The sequence below is a fragment of the Phodopus roborovskii genome, unplaced genomic scaffold (genome assembly GCF_943737965.1).
Source record: "Phodopus roborovskii unplaced genomic scaffold, PHOROB, whole genome shotgun sequence".
Lineage (NCBI taxonomy): Eukaryota > Metazoa > Chordata > Mammalia > Rodentia > Cricetidae > Phodopus > Phodopus roborovskii.
The window spans coordinates 20,125,745-20,139,002 of NW_026126410.1; the positions used below are offsets into that span (position 1 = coordinate 20,125,745).

Below are 13,258 nucleotides of genomic sequence, written 5' to 3' on the forward strand. Positions count from 1 at the left end.
GTGACCCTCTGCATTCATTTCTGGTGAGAAATGAGTGGTGCTCTGGGGTCCCAAAGAACCTGTGTCCTGATTTCTCACTGCCTGCTTTTGGTTTTGTTTGGGGGTAAGAGGGAAGAAACGGGAGGGACAGCACAAAGAAAATCAAGGGGGGAAACCCGAAGCTAACACTGGAAAACACAAACATCACACACCAAGTTCTACAGACTCATCTGGAGCAAGATGAGGGGAAGCATTAATTGAGCATTCATCAAGGTCCATTTCCTGATGTGCTACGCTTGTGGACTGACAGAGAAAGAGTACAACCAGACACTGACATTTAGGGCCTCATGGTAAAATCAAAGTCCTGGAGCTCTGTCTCTGGGGCCTGATGTTCTTGAAGTCTGTCTCTAACCACCACATGCTTTCATTAGGATGGGAAACTCTGAGATCCCTTTAGAAAGAAATTCTGATCCTCATCTGACTACTATAGTTAAATGGCTACAAACCCTTTTCTGATACTCCAGAAGAACTATGGAGGAGGGTAAAAAGAGCCTGCAAACTTCTAATTCACATCCAACAATACTCCAAGGTGCTTCTTAAGTTGTGTACCATGCAAGTGGGCTGCTGACTCCGGGTTTGCATTTCCCCCACTGGAAGTGGGGATGGGGGATGGGAGGATATAAACTGACAGAGCAGGATTTCACATTATTTCATCTTCCTTTTCACATTTTTCCTCAAATCTATGGTGCTACTACCCAATGTCTGCTAACAAGTGCAAGAAAAAAAAAAAAAAAACAAAACAAAACAAAACAAAAAACCAGTAACAGGAGAAACATTCGAGATGAATCAATTATATTTGACAGTTTGGTTTCCCCTTTCCCCACGTCTCTCTGTTCTACATGTATTTACATGTTAGTGGAGAATGTGTGTGCCACAACACATGCCTGGGGGTCAGAGGACAGCGTAGGCATCAGTTCTCCCCTTCCACGACATTGTTCCCTGCAGTGAATTCAGGTTGTCAGACTTGGTGGCAAGTTCCCTCACCTGCTGAGCCACCACACCAGGCCCTCTTTCCCTCTCCTGCCTGTCCTCAGCCTTCCTTTGTCACTGCTGCTTTGTACTTTCGGATGCATATGTATTCAAGTCAGATTCTCTTCCTAATAAAAGTGCATGCAGCAGGCTGGTGAGGTGGATTAAGTGTGTCAGCAAATGATGCTCTGAAGGTGCTAGGCCACTGAGGCTAATGTGAGAACTATGTCTAGACCACTGAAAACTTCCTGGTGTTGGGTATGTGGAAACATGAGAAGAGTCACAAACACAACTTCCTAACATCACGTGTATGTAACCCTACCTAGGCTAAGATCACCTGAGCCAACACCATCTCAGGTCTCTGCTTAAATGTCCTCACTTCTCAGACTGCCTTATTTAAAACTATGACCCTTTACCCAGGCGGTGATGGCGGTGCACACCTTTTATCCTAGCACTCAGGAGGCAGAGGCTTTGGAAACTTTGTGAGTTCGAAGCTAGCCTGGTCTACTGAATGAGTTCCGGGACATTCAGAGTTACACAGAGAAACCCTGTCTTCAAAATCAAAACAAACAAAAACAAAACTATGCCCCTTTAATTCTGTTCACTCTGATTTTCTTTATGCCATGGCATATGTCTTTAATGTAGGATATATTTGTTTATCATTTATGCCATGCCTTCTCAACGAGAATTCATATCCCACAGCCAGAGGTCTGGATCAGTTTTCTTTGGCAGTCTATTCCAGGTGCTTAGACTAATGTCTGGTATGCTGTAAATTAGTTAAAAACTATGTGTCACTTATGCCTGAATGGGTTACTTTGTTAAGTAGAGTTAGAAAAAAATTTCAAGTTAAAAATAATTCCTTTCCATGAGGAAAAATTTAATTTCTGTATATCACTATTAAAACCAATTATCATACAAGTCCAGCAGGGTTGGTTCCTTCCTTCTGTAGCCCTGCACATGGACATGTGCATGAACCAGAGAGCAAGAAAAGGCACCAAGGGGTTTCAAGTGCTTTCCAAAACCCCTGGAGATGTTCACATCTCCAGGACAATGTTCAGGGCATGGCTTTAGAGTTCTTTCTCTTCCTTGGTTCTCTAAAGGTCTTGCTAAGCAGTAACTGGTTCTCAAATATGTTTCAAGTGAGCAGGGTGAAGAGTTGGAAAAGATCCACAATGTAGGCCTGATAAATTCCTAGACACCCGGCCAAATAGGCAGTTTCCAGGGGCAGCAGGTTACTGTTACTCTCTCCCTCTCCACTGAGGGTGTAAATGTTAGAGAGGCAACTGTTCAGGCCAACAGACCAATGCCTGGTTGCTTTCCAGGGAGGCTGAAGGCATTTCACCTTTATTCCTGCTCATATCCTTTATCTCCAGAGCTCTAAGACACACCACACATGACTCTGCTCAGCATAGACTCGTAGGGACAAACACATTTACCCTCTTCTCATGCTGAAGCAGTGAAAGGCAAGTAAGAGCCCTTGAACTAAACAGTTACTCCAGAGATCTATCCACTGAGGCAATGAGTCATCAAAGCCGCCAATGAGGGGCCTGTGAGCAGACTAACTTAGGCAAAGGACACTTAAGGCTCAATTACCTTAAGACTGGTTATTAATCAAATACTACAGGGATTCCAAAACACAGAATGAAGAAACAGAATTCAAAGTCAAAGGTGGGTGGGCCTTTTTTGTTTATTAATATTTATTGTATGTGTTTAGCTAACCTTTGTAAACTTTGCAGCTAATGCGCCTCCATACTTTGTCCTGTCAAGGAAATGCATCTTATAGCAGAGAGCTGGCCATTTGCCAAACCAAACAATCCCTGAGTCGGCGGCAGCAAGCAGAGTTGCCACACTGCGAACTTGTCAAACATACATACTGGGCTTTGCTTAACAACAATGGACACGTGCCTGCTAGGAGTCCAGAACCATCAGAAGACAGATGAGCTATAAATACACAGAAAGAGTGCAATCACTCTCAGCCAACCAGACCACACTCATCTTCTTAAGAGATGCCTCTTTAGTTAACATGCTTGCACCCATGACATGTACTGATCAATGCTGCAAGCAAAGCAAGGAAAGGGACATTCCCAAATCAAGGGACCAGAGAAGATCCCAGAGACACAAGACCTACAATATCAAAGAGAAAGGCTCTACCTTATATTACAACAGCCAAGTGGCAGAAGGCCACTGCAATGTAAGAGCTAGGTTCTGAATTTAATCTGCACACTACACTATAGTGATTTGCCTAATTAAACCAGTAAAGTGTTTTATTCTTTCACTAATCCATTTCATCTCACTGAAACATGTGAGTCAACTAATGGCTACTGTTAACTGTCAAAGCTCAATTCCATTCTGGCTCAAAGTTAGTTGTATTTTTTTTTTTTTCAAAACCATCTCGTTTTATTTTAAAATCTAGGCAAACAGAACAATCACAAACTGCCCCGAAGTACTTAGCTCTAGCCGCTGCCACCAAGAGATAGTAACTAAGGTTGGAAATCATAAGCAAGATGGCCAGGGTGAGTTACAATACATGAATGTGCTCACCACAGAGGTCCTCCATCCCTGCAGAGACCAAAAGAAAAAGGGGAGATGGAAACAGCAGCATGTAGTATCAACAGTAACAAGATCCAAAACAGGAATTTTGGAATTACCCCTTAGCAAAAGTGAGATGGCCACAAAAATTCCAAATAGTAATTTCTGTGGTTTTCTGGTTTACATTAGGTAAAACCATGGAAACGGGGAGAGGAGGACAGAAAGGCAACGATTGGACATATGTTTTAGGACACATGGAACAGGAACTGTAAGGTACCTGGAACTTTATATTGTTACTATTAGTTGTTATTATTATTATTGTTATATGTTATTACATTTACTATTTATGCATTGGGGCACGGGTGCTGTGACAAAAAAAAGGTCAGAGAACAACTTTCAGAAGACAGTTCTAATATATAATATGTAGATATATAGTTGCACTCAGGGCTTGGTAGCAAGTGTCTCTTCCCGCTTAACAAACTGGCCCTGGAAGTTTATATTATTTGATATAATTGAGTCTTTATAAAAAAAAAACAGTAACCCCATTCTATCTCACAGATGGAGAAACTGAGGCTGCTTCTGGGTCACGTAACTCACAACCAGAGGTGAGGGGATGGGCCAGGCACCTCTATTCCACCACTCGTTTCCTTATACTATGTGCCAGGAGGGGCCTTCTATTGAAAGATGAAGAAAGCTAGAAGGTTTTAGTCATTTCCAAACCTTCCTAATGCAGAAGCAGAATCTTGGCAAATTGATTTTCGAAGGGAAAATAAGGGGGCTGGGACTGGGGCTCAATGGTAAAATGACTAACCCATTCATTACCTTGCATTCAAGTACCTTGCATCTGATCCTCAGAAATGTAAGAGGTTAAGGGGAAGATGGTACCACTAAATCAAAACAAAACAAAACAAAAATCTAAGTTTGCAAATGTTGCTATAAAAGAAATCAATGCCCAAGCAACATCCTAGACGTGTGCAGTGTGTTATATCTAAACAGCACTGTTAAAAAGAGAAACCCAGCATCCCCAATAATTTTATGCCTTAAACACAACTATGTTCACACACCACTTCCTGATCCTTCCCAGCTGCTCACCCTCACTGGAAACCACACTCCGTCTGTGTTTTTCACATTCGGGTTTTGTCGTGTGGAAGAAGAACGAAGAAGCAAACCCTGATTCCTTGAAAGAACAAGCATTTTCAGTGATTCCCAGTAACAAGCCTGACACCTGTTCCAAGGAGATGCCCACAGTTGTGCAGCCCTGTGCATAAGAAGTCTTAGCCTCACAACCGTCCTCAGGACTACCCAGTACACTTCAGTGGCATGTGTACTGACCCACAAGGGTAAGTAAGAACACAGATCAAGGTGTTGCCTCAAAACAAATGAAAGAAGACAGATGAAAATGGAAAGGTACTAGAGAAAAGGCGCTCCAGATTTCCACAAGCCCACGATTGAGTTCACAGAAAAAGAACATTGCTTTCTACATTAAAATATTGGGCAAGGAGTAAAGAGGGATTGCTTCAGTTCTTGCAGGCTATTAGTCTTGTCCTTATTCCCTCCACTCTCTCACAGCCTTGTTTTTCCCAACTTCGCTATAACACACATGGGCCTGGGGGTTGGCCTCATCCCTCTGGGCTCAGGCAGTAAATCTGATGAATAAGCTACAGTCTCCAAAAAATAAAAGTCCTCAACAGCCACCTGGTCCCTATAGAAATATCCCCTGAAGGGAGAGAGTAAAGCCAGACACTTCCTCTACATTTCTCTTCTCCTTTTAGTCCTTTGAGTTGGGATCTCACTGTGCAGTCATGGCTAGCTTCTCTCTATATCTGTCCTTTTATTCATACACACCTCAATTTCAAGACAGTCCTACCATAGGCTAGACTTGTCATTTTTCATGAAAATCTTTTCCCTTCTCTGTCCCAAATAATTCTTTCTTTGATAAACCAGATTGCTGCCTGATGGTGACAGTAGGAAAGCTGGAACACTCTCATGTGTCCAACTCTGCATCTGCCATACCTGATAGAGCAGTGCTTCCCAGCCTTCCTAATAATGCTTGACCCTTTAATACCGTTCCTCAGGTTGTGATGACACCCAAACATAAAATTATTTTGTTGCTACTTCATAACCATAATTTTGCTACTGTTATAAATCATGATGTAAACATGTGTTAGGCAACGCCTGTTAAAGGGTCACTCAAAGTCCTCAAGGGGTCATAACCCACAGGGTGAGAACCACTGCAACAGAGACTATGCTTTTTAAATTTCCATCTAATTACCACATTAATTCTCAACAAATCAATGGAAAACTTATCTATTAAGATCAACTTACTTTAGACTGTACTCTAAAATTGAGATAACCACTAAAGCAGCAAAAATATGGAACCTGGTAGTGTCCTTGATACTAAGTGAACCACATCTGTATTTGATAATGTACTTGAAGAATTTCATCACAAGAAAAATTTCTCCGAGAAAATAGAATGTCTCTTGGGTAAAAGAAATTAAACACAATTTCCCTCATCTAATTCAAAACAACAAATGCTAGTTTGCTTCAGTCCCAGAGCTTGAGAAGAAATTATGATGACAAAGAAAGCACAAATCATGATTGGAGAAAGTCTGGTAATTGCTTTTATTGATGAGAGCCTGGAAGCAGGAAACAGAGGACACTGAAGCTGGAACCCACAGTGACACTGGTGGGTGGTCTCCCTGCATGGCTCAGAGACCTGAGAGCCAACAGGGGTAATCCATCTCACACAACACAACCCCTCACTGGTGGGCACAGCATGGGTTACTGGAGTTTCAGGACAAGGAGGTCTCTCAGACCTTCATGGCTCTTGGGGTACCAGAACCTCAGGCTAATTACTTCTGACAAATAATAGCCATATCGTTGAGTATCACATGTTACCATTTATAAGAACCAAGTAGTAAAGGGGTGGTCGATATCCTCTGTTTCCTTGAAGGCTATAAAATTGATGTTCATATTTTTTCTTGTCTAGGTGAGCCAAATTTAATTTTTTACTTTTTAAACTTCTCCTTGTGAATTATGTTTTCTAAATATATTTTTACTTTATTATAAAAATTGAAAATTAACAAAAACATCATTCACCAAAATTAAGCAGACCCAAAGACTATATACAACTTAATGAACTTATGTACAAAAAGGACTGTTGTTGTATTTTTGCAGTACTTCTATTATCTTGAAGAATGTTTTCTCATACAATCAAAAATTTCCAGTGACCAAATTTTTCCTACCTGATCAAAATTATTACAACCTAATCTACCCAGACCTAGGTCCTTTATCTTTCATTTGTCAATATTTAGAGATGGACACAATAATAATAATAGTAACAGTAACGATAGAAGTAGTAATAATAATAATAAATACTAAACAAAAATACATGTGTGATCAAAGAATGGAAATAATTAAGGAAGAAAAACTCTAAAGAAACAGAAAAGAGACCAGACTCTCCTGGTAAGATGAGTCATACAGGACATTAAAATAACATCACTTACCTAATAGTGCAAGTAGATATGTTTTAAATATCATATTGTCTTATTTAGCCCTTTGGGATCTCGAAAATTCCTTCTCCAAGACTATTATCTATAATTCCAGAAAGGTTAGAGAAGAAACCCCCAGGACTCCTACAGGACAGCGAGGCCCTCACTAGCCCATCAGTGAACACAGGATGGTGCTGCAGTAGATGGCTGAGCACTAGGCATTACTGGAATAGATGTTTATAAATTATTTAAAGACTAATGTATTTTTCTGTTCGAATCCAAGCATCTATAAACCAAGATGTACTCGTGAACACATGTTCACTCATGCACTCACACTCAAACATGCATTCTGTGTGAAAGCTGGCCCTAAGCAGCAGTAGGGAGAAACGCTAGGGAATAGTTCTAACATCCTGTTAGAGGCAAATGCCCCCAGAAAACTGACAAACAGGACGGTCCTCTTCTAGTTGTCATTCCTCCCAGGAAGCCCTCCAACCCATCTCACATAGTGACTTCAGAATGAGATCACAGTCCATCAGATGATCTTAGGGAAAGACACTCAGCCATAGGATTAAATCTGGAACCCCCCAAGACTCTAATAAGTGTACCTGAATTAAGAGTCCACTTGTTATAAGAAATTAAAATTTGTCCTTTTAAAAGAAACTGAAGAAATGATGAGATGATAATCATATATTTCCTTCCTAGCCTAAGAAAAGATTTTGATTAGATATTTCAATTTTAAAATTTGTATTTTAATGAGTCTTTTGCCTGCATGTGTATCTACACACCATGTGTGGGCAGTTCCTGAAGAGGGCACTGGATCTCCCTGGTACAGGAATTACAGACCACTGTGGGCAGCTGTGGAGGCTGGAATCAGACCTGAGTGCTTTGGAATAGCAGCTAGTGCTCTTAACCACTGAACCACCTTCAAAGCTCCTTGACTATAGACCCTACAAATGCTGAATGCTAACAAGTAATATGCACTTCAAGTTGAACACAGTGGTTGGTGCAGACCTGCCATCCCACACTCAGGAGACTGAGGCAGGACAATCACAAGTATGACCCTAGTATGGACTACATGTGACTTTGTTTCTTTTTACTTCAAACTACTGTGTATTTTACAATAGACCACATTCATTAATAGTATAACAACCAAAGCAAATTATATTAAACACAGTTTAGATTGCCAATATTTTTAGCATCTGTAGCAAATTTGGGTTTGTTCCATTGAATTCAAACACAACTATTTTTAGTAAGTATAAAAAAGATAATCAATCTCAAGTTTTAAATAAGCAGACAAAACAAAAATGTGCATTTCTTTCATCAAATTAAAAGTAAATTATACTTGTGCTGTGACATTCCAAATTATTTTTTGAAACCATTAAAAAATAAAAAAAGAAAGTGAGAGGGATTAGAGCATTAGTTTAAATCTCAATAAGAACATTCTGTAATATTTTGCAATCAAAAGTAAAGCAAGATCAACGAAAACACTTTTAGCAAATACCTAACACATACCAAGTGTTGTGCTAAGCATTAAGAATGTCATGGACTTACCACACACAGCACCTACAGCCCCCTGTGGGCCCTCCCAGTCCAATTTGGTCACTGGAAAATGCAGAATGTCTGAGAAACATTATCAAAGATAATGGAAGTGCAGAGAAAATCAAGGAAAAGTTGTTTTTTTTTTTTTTTTTTTTTTTTTTTTTTTAATTAAGTTCGGTTCACTCAGACAAGACAGAACAGGGACTTTATAATCATCAAGGAACCGAGGACACTGACCAGCTGTTCTCCAAGTCCACAAGGACTAGAGTAAAGGATGTGGGCTCTAAACATGAGAATGTGAGGCTAAAGAGAGGAGAAAGGAACTCTTTGGGGAGGTTGTAAAAATCTTCTGTGAAAAAAGCAACTCCAGTTTTTTTTTTTTTTTTTTTTTTTTTTTTAATACAGGGCAGTTAAAGTCATAGTTTTTAGGCAAAGATATGGACTCTAGAATAATGTGGAGAATCTGCAGAAATTATACCCCACTCCAGACATCAGCTAATTAAGCAAAAGCCTGTCCAGGGAACATAGCAGCAGAGGAAGAGAAGTAACCGCTCTGGGATCAATGACATTGTCTCCTACCATGCCAAAGCCCCCTCTGCTGAGATCTGTTAACTGCTGTACTTTCCATTACCATTGTGACTTCTTTTGAATATAAAGAAACTCCCATTTGGTTTTGGGTAAGATAGAGAAAACACAGATTGCTCAGTTCCTCCCTCTGAATGTGGTCACAAACCAGGGCCAGAGAACTCTGGGAAGAAAAATCAGTAGGTAGATCTGGGACAAAGTTTAAGTTCAGAGTTATTACTAAAGCAAACATGAGTTAGCTAGGGTCCTCCACCAAGAAATCAGTAAGTGAATAATAAATAACATAATGCCTGTGATCAGCAAATATCAAAACTGTTAATAAAGAGAATCAGTCCAAATGAATTTTCTTTTAACTTCAGGCACTAAAACAGTTTAGCACAGCATTACTGATTCTATTTTTATTTAAAATTTTCTAGCATTTTACACATTGTAGATTTCTTATACTAAAATGAGCTTTTGTTTTCTATTTACTTGTTTGTTGTTTATTGTTTTTTTGAGACAGAGTTTCTCTGTATTGCTTTGGAGCCTGTCCTGGAACTCACTCCGCAGACAAGGCTGGCCTTGAGAACTCACAAAGATCTTCCTGCCTCTGTCTCTTGAGTGCTAGGATTAAAGGCATGTGCCACCACCGCCCACCTAAACTTTCTCTTCATTTTGAGACAGAATTTTCATGTGGCCTGAGCTGACCTCATACTCACTATGCAGCTAAGAAAGACCTTAAACCCCTGATCCTCCTGCTTCTGCTAGGATTAAAGAAGTACATACCCAGGCAGTATACAAGTGCTGAGGGTTGAAACCTAGGCTTGTGCAAGCACCCAAGCCCTGAATTAAAAACAAATAAATGTGTATGGAGGTGACTTATTTCTATTTTGGAGCTGAACTTAGTACACAAGAGGCTATAGATGTGATTCCTAGCAAGGCATAGCACAACAAAAGAAAATAAAAGGTAGTACTAACCATTTAGGAAACCCTCTGCTTTACCCTGCAGGCCCAAGTTCTGCCTTAACTACACCTTACGCTACTATACAACAATTAGCTTACAATGGGACATAGGCCTAAATGTAAAACAAAAAACTATACACCTTTTAAGAGAAAATCAGGGGGATCTGGAGTTAGTCAAGAAGTTCTTAGAAGTGTAACCAAATGTATAATCCATAAAAGAAAAAAGTTGATACATTTGATTTGATTTCATCAAAATTTTAAACATTGTTTTCTTAGGGACATTATTATGACTTGGCAGGTAAATGTTCTTGACATCCAATAATGCAATTCTGAAGACCTGAGTTTCATGCCTGGAACCTATGAGAAGGTAGAAGAGAACCAGTTCTACAAAGTTGTCTAGTTATCCCCTGACCCACACATGCATGCATGCTATGGCGTATCTGCCCCCCCCTCTTTCTCTCTCTCTATCTCTCTCTCTCTCTCTCACACACACACAAGACTAGGAGAAAAATGCCTACAAATCACATACCCCACAAAAATCCTGGTATGTAGAATATAAAAATAATCTCAGGGAAATGAAATTTTATGTTTACACAAAAACCTACATGTGAAATGCTTACAGAAATTCTATTCACAGTTTCAAAAAGATTGAAATGACAAATATCACTTAATTATGCCATTATATGGAACAAACTATTGGTATACATAATCTGAACTAATTGTAAAGGCATTCTGTTTAAAAAACAAAAAAATCCCAGTCTCCAAAGGTTATACACTTTATGAAATTCTTGAAAAGATAACACAATACTGATAGATTAAAAAATAGTGAATCCCAAGAATTAGGAGTTGGGGTTCAAGAGTGGAACATAAACCTGGATATATTGAGGACTGAGGAGACAGGACTTTATTAATAGAACTGTTCTCAGTGTTGGTTGTGTTGGTGGTGGTTACATAAATCCACACACATTCCAGGAATTTCCTTCTTCAGGAGATGTAAACCTATTCCCCCTCCTTATAAGCCACCAATGACAAATCAAAATATAATTCCACCAAAGTCTAAATTCACAAACCAATGAGTTATGAGACTTAATTACAGAACATGGTTGAGGGGTGGTCTATAGACGTATGGGTAACCCTACAGCAGCCATACCAAAGTCTCACCCCAGCATGGATGATGACTTTTCCATAGCTACATAAATGGGAGTCTTCCCTTCCAATTAATGGCCTATAGTTCATAAGGAAACTTCAAATAAGACCATTCTCGGGGTTCTCTTGTAAGTAGTCAAAAGTGGTATGATGAACAAAATGGCTATTGTGCTTATATACAATGTCTTAAAATCACTATACACACTCTTTAAACAATACAGTGAAATAAGCAGTAAACTACTACCTATCAATTTCCTTTATTAAAATACTTCAAGACTTGATAAAGCAGATACTGGCAGACAACAAGGAAATCCATGGCTCCTTTTCTTTCAACACTATGTGCTTGTAGATGGACATTCTTCAGATCCTGGGTACCGCTGTTACAGAACATTCACAACATGATACCTTCAGGTTCTCTGAAAACACAGAGGTCATTTCATCAAGTCCTTCTTGAACATTAGCAGGCTAACTTAGCAGGCAATTCAAGCTAAGTTCTAGTTACATGTAAAATTACATGTATAAGCAGGTTCCTTCCAAGAAAGCGGTGTGTGGCCATTTGGTGCCACATCTTCCATATTATGAAGGCAGCAAAAAGCTGAATGCTATCTTTCACTACATTTGATAATATCTTTTTACCCTGGCAATTAAAACCTACTCCTAGATAAAGTAGTACTGACTGACCACTGTGCCAATAGACAGTAAAACACTGTCCTAGGAGCCATGCTAGATATTCTTTATTGACCCAGAAAAAAATGACTAGAGAAGAAAGCATGCCATACACTGGCTGATTTACACTAAATACAACATCTTCTACTACATTCAGGGTCTTTATCACATTCACACATCTTGGAAGATCAGGATATAACTCCCAAAAGCCTGCCTCTCTGTTAGGTAAACTGCCCTATCATTTGGCTGTGGGCAAATATTACAGACTTTAATAGATACAAATATGTTGATCAGGTTCCTTCTAGGATCTGCATTGTTTACTACTTCAAGAAATGAATGAAAGTAAAATGTCATTAAGCTGATATCACTTTATTCAAAACAATACATAATTCAAAGCAACTGCTATTCTCTAGGCAACCAGCAGCCTGATTGTTCTATAATAAAAGTCAGATAATGGAAGGCTATGTTAATTCAAAGCTCATATTTTCCATCTCCCTGTGTTTTGCATTAAGAAGGATTCATTATATTTAAGAAGGAAGATAAACACCAAATGCAGTCTTTGGAGTTTCATTTCTGTTGGTGTTTGCACTGTTGATAGCTCAAGTTCTCTCTGTGCATCAATCCTGGTATGAACCTGACCTGGCAAAAATGCTTCTCAACTCCTGTACTTCTAGCAGCCTTCAGGGTGGGGTATTTCTGCCTAATCTGCAAGTTTGTATCACGGAGACATGATGAGTCTATTTCTACTAGCAAAAGAAGAACAGATGGAATCCTCTGCTCTCTCTCAGACAAGCTCTCACATGTGGGGCTTCGGTAATTTGTTTGAAGTGAATTCCCAGATCACATATATCTATATTCAAATGTAAGAACAAAGACACATTCCAAGGCCAACTCTGAGCACTTCTGGAATATCCATTTATTTGAATTACCTTTCTGCTCTCCTACACAAGCATAAATAATAGAGGATGACTACAGTCTGAGTGGTAATCACTTACAAATTAAGGTAAATAACTACCTTCATGAAGGGTCTTTTCTTTTATGGCCCTTGATATTCATCTATCCTTCTTCTTCAATCTCTTCACACTTCAATCTCTTCACACTTAAAATATCAGTACTGTCAGAACACACATGAGGGCTGGAGAGATGACTCAGCAGTTAAGAGCTGCTTGTCCAAAAGTCCTGAGTTCAATTCCCACCAACTACATGGCAAATCACAACCATCTATATAAAGGTCTGATGCCCTCTTCCTGCATGCAGGCATACATGAAGATAAAGTATGCATACATAAAAATACATAAATAAATAAAATTTTAAAAGATACATATGAGATATATATCATATATAATAAGTTA

At 39.3% G+C, this 13,258-nt stretch overlaps 1 protein-coding gene across 2 annotated transcripts in view; it reads right to left on the reverse strand.

The window, feature by feature from the left end:
• The window catches only part of Wdr70 (WD repeat domain 70), a 211,064-nt gene that overhangs the window by 16,439 nt on the left and 181,367 nt on the right, over positions 1 to 13,258 (reverse strand). The window lies entirely within an intron of this gene.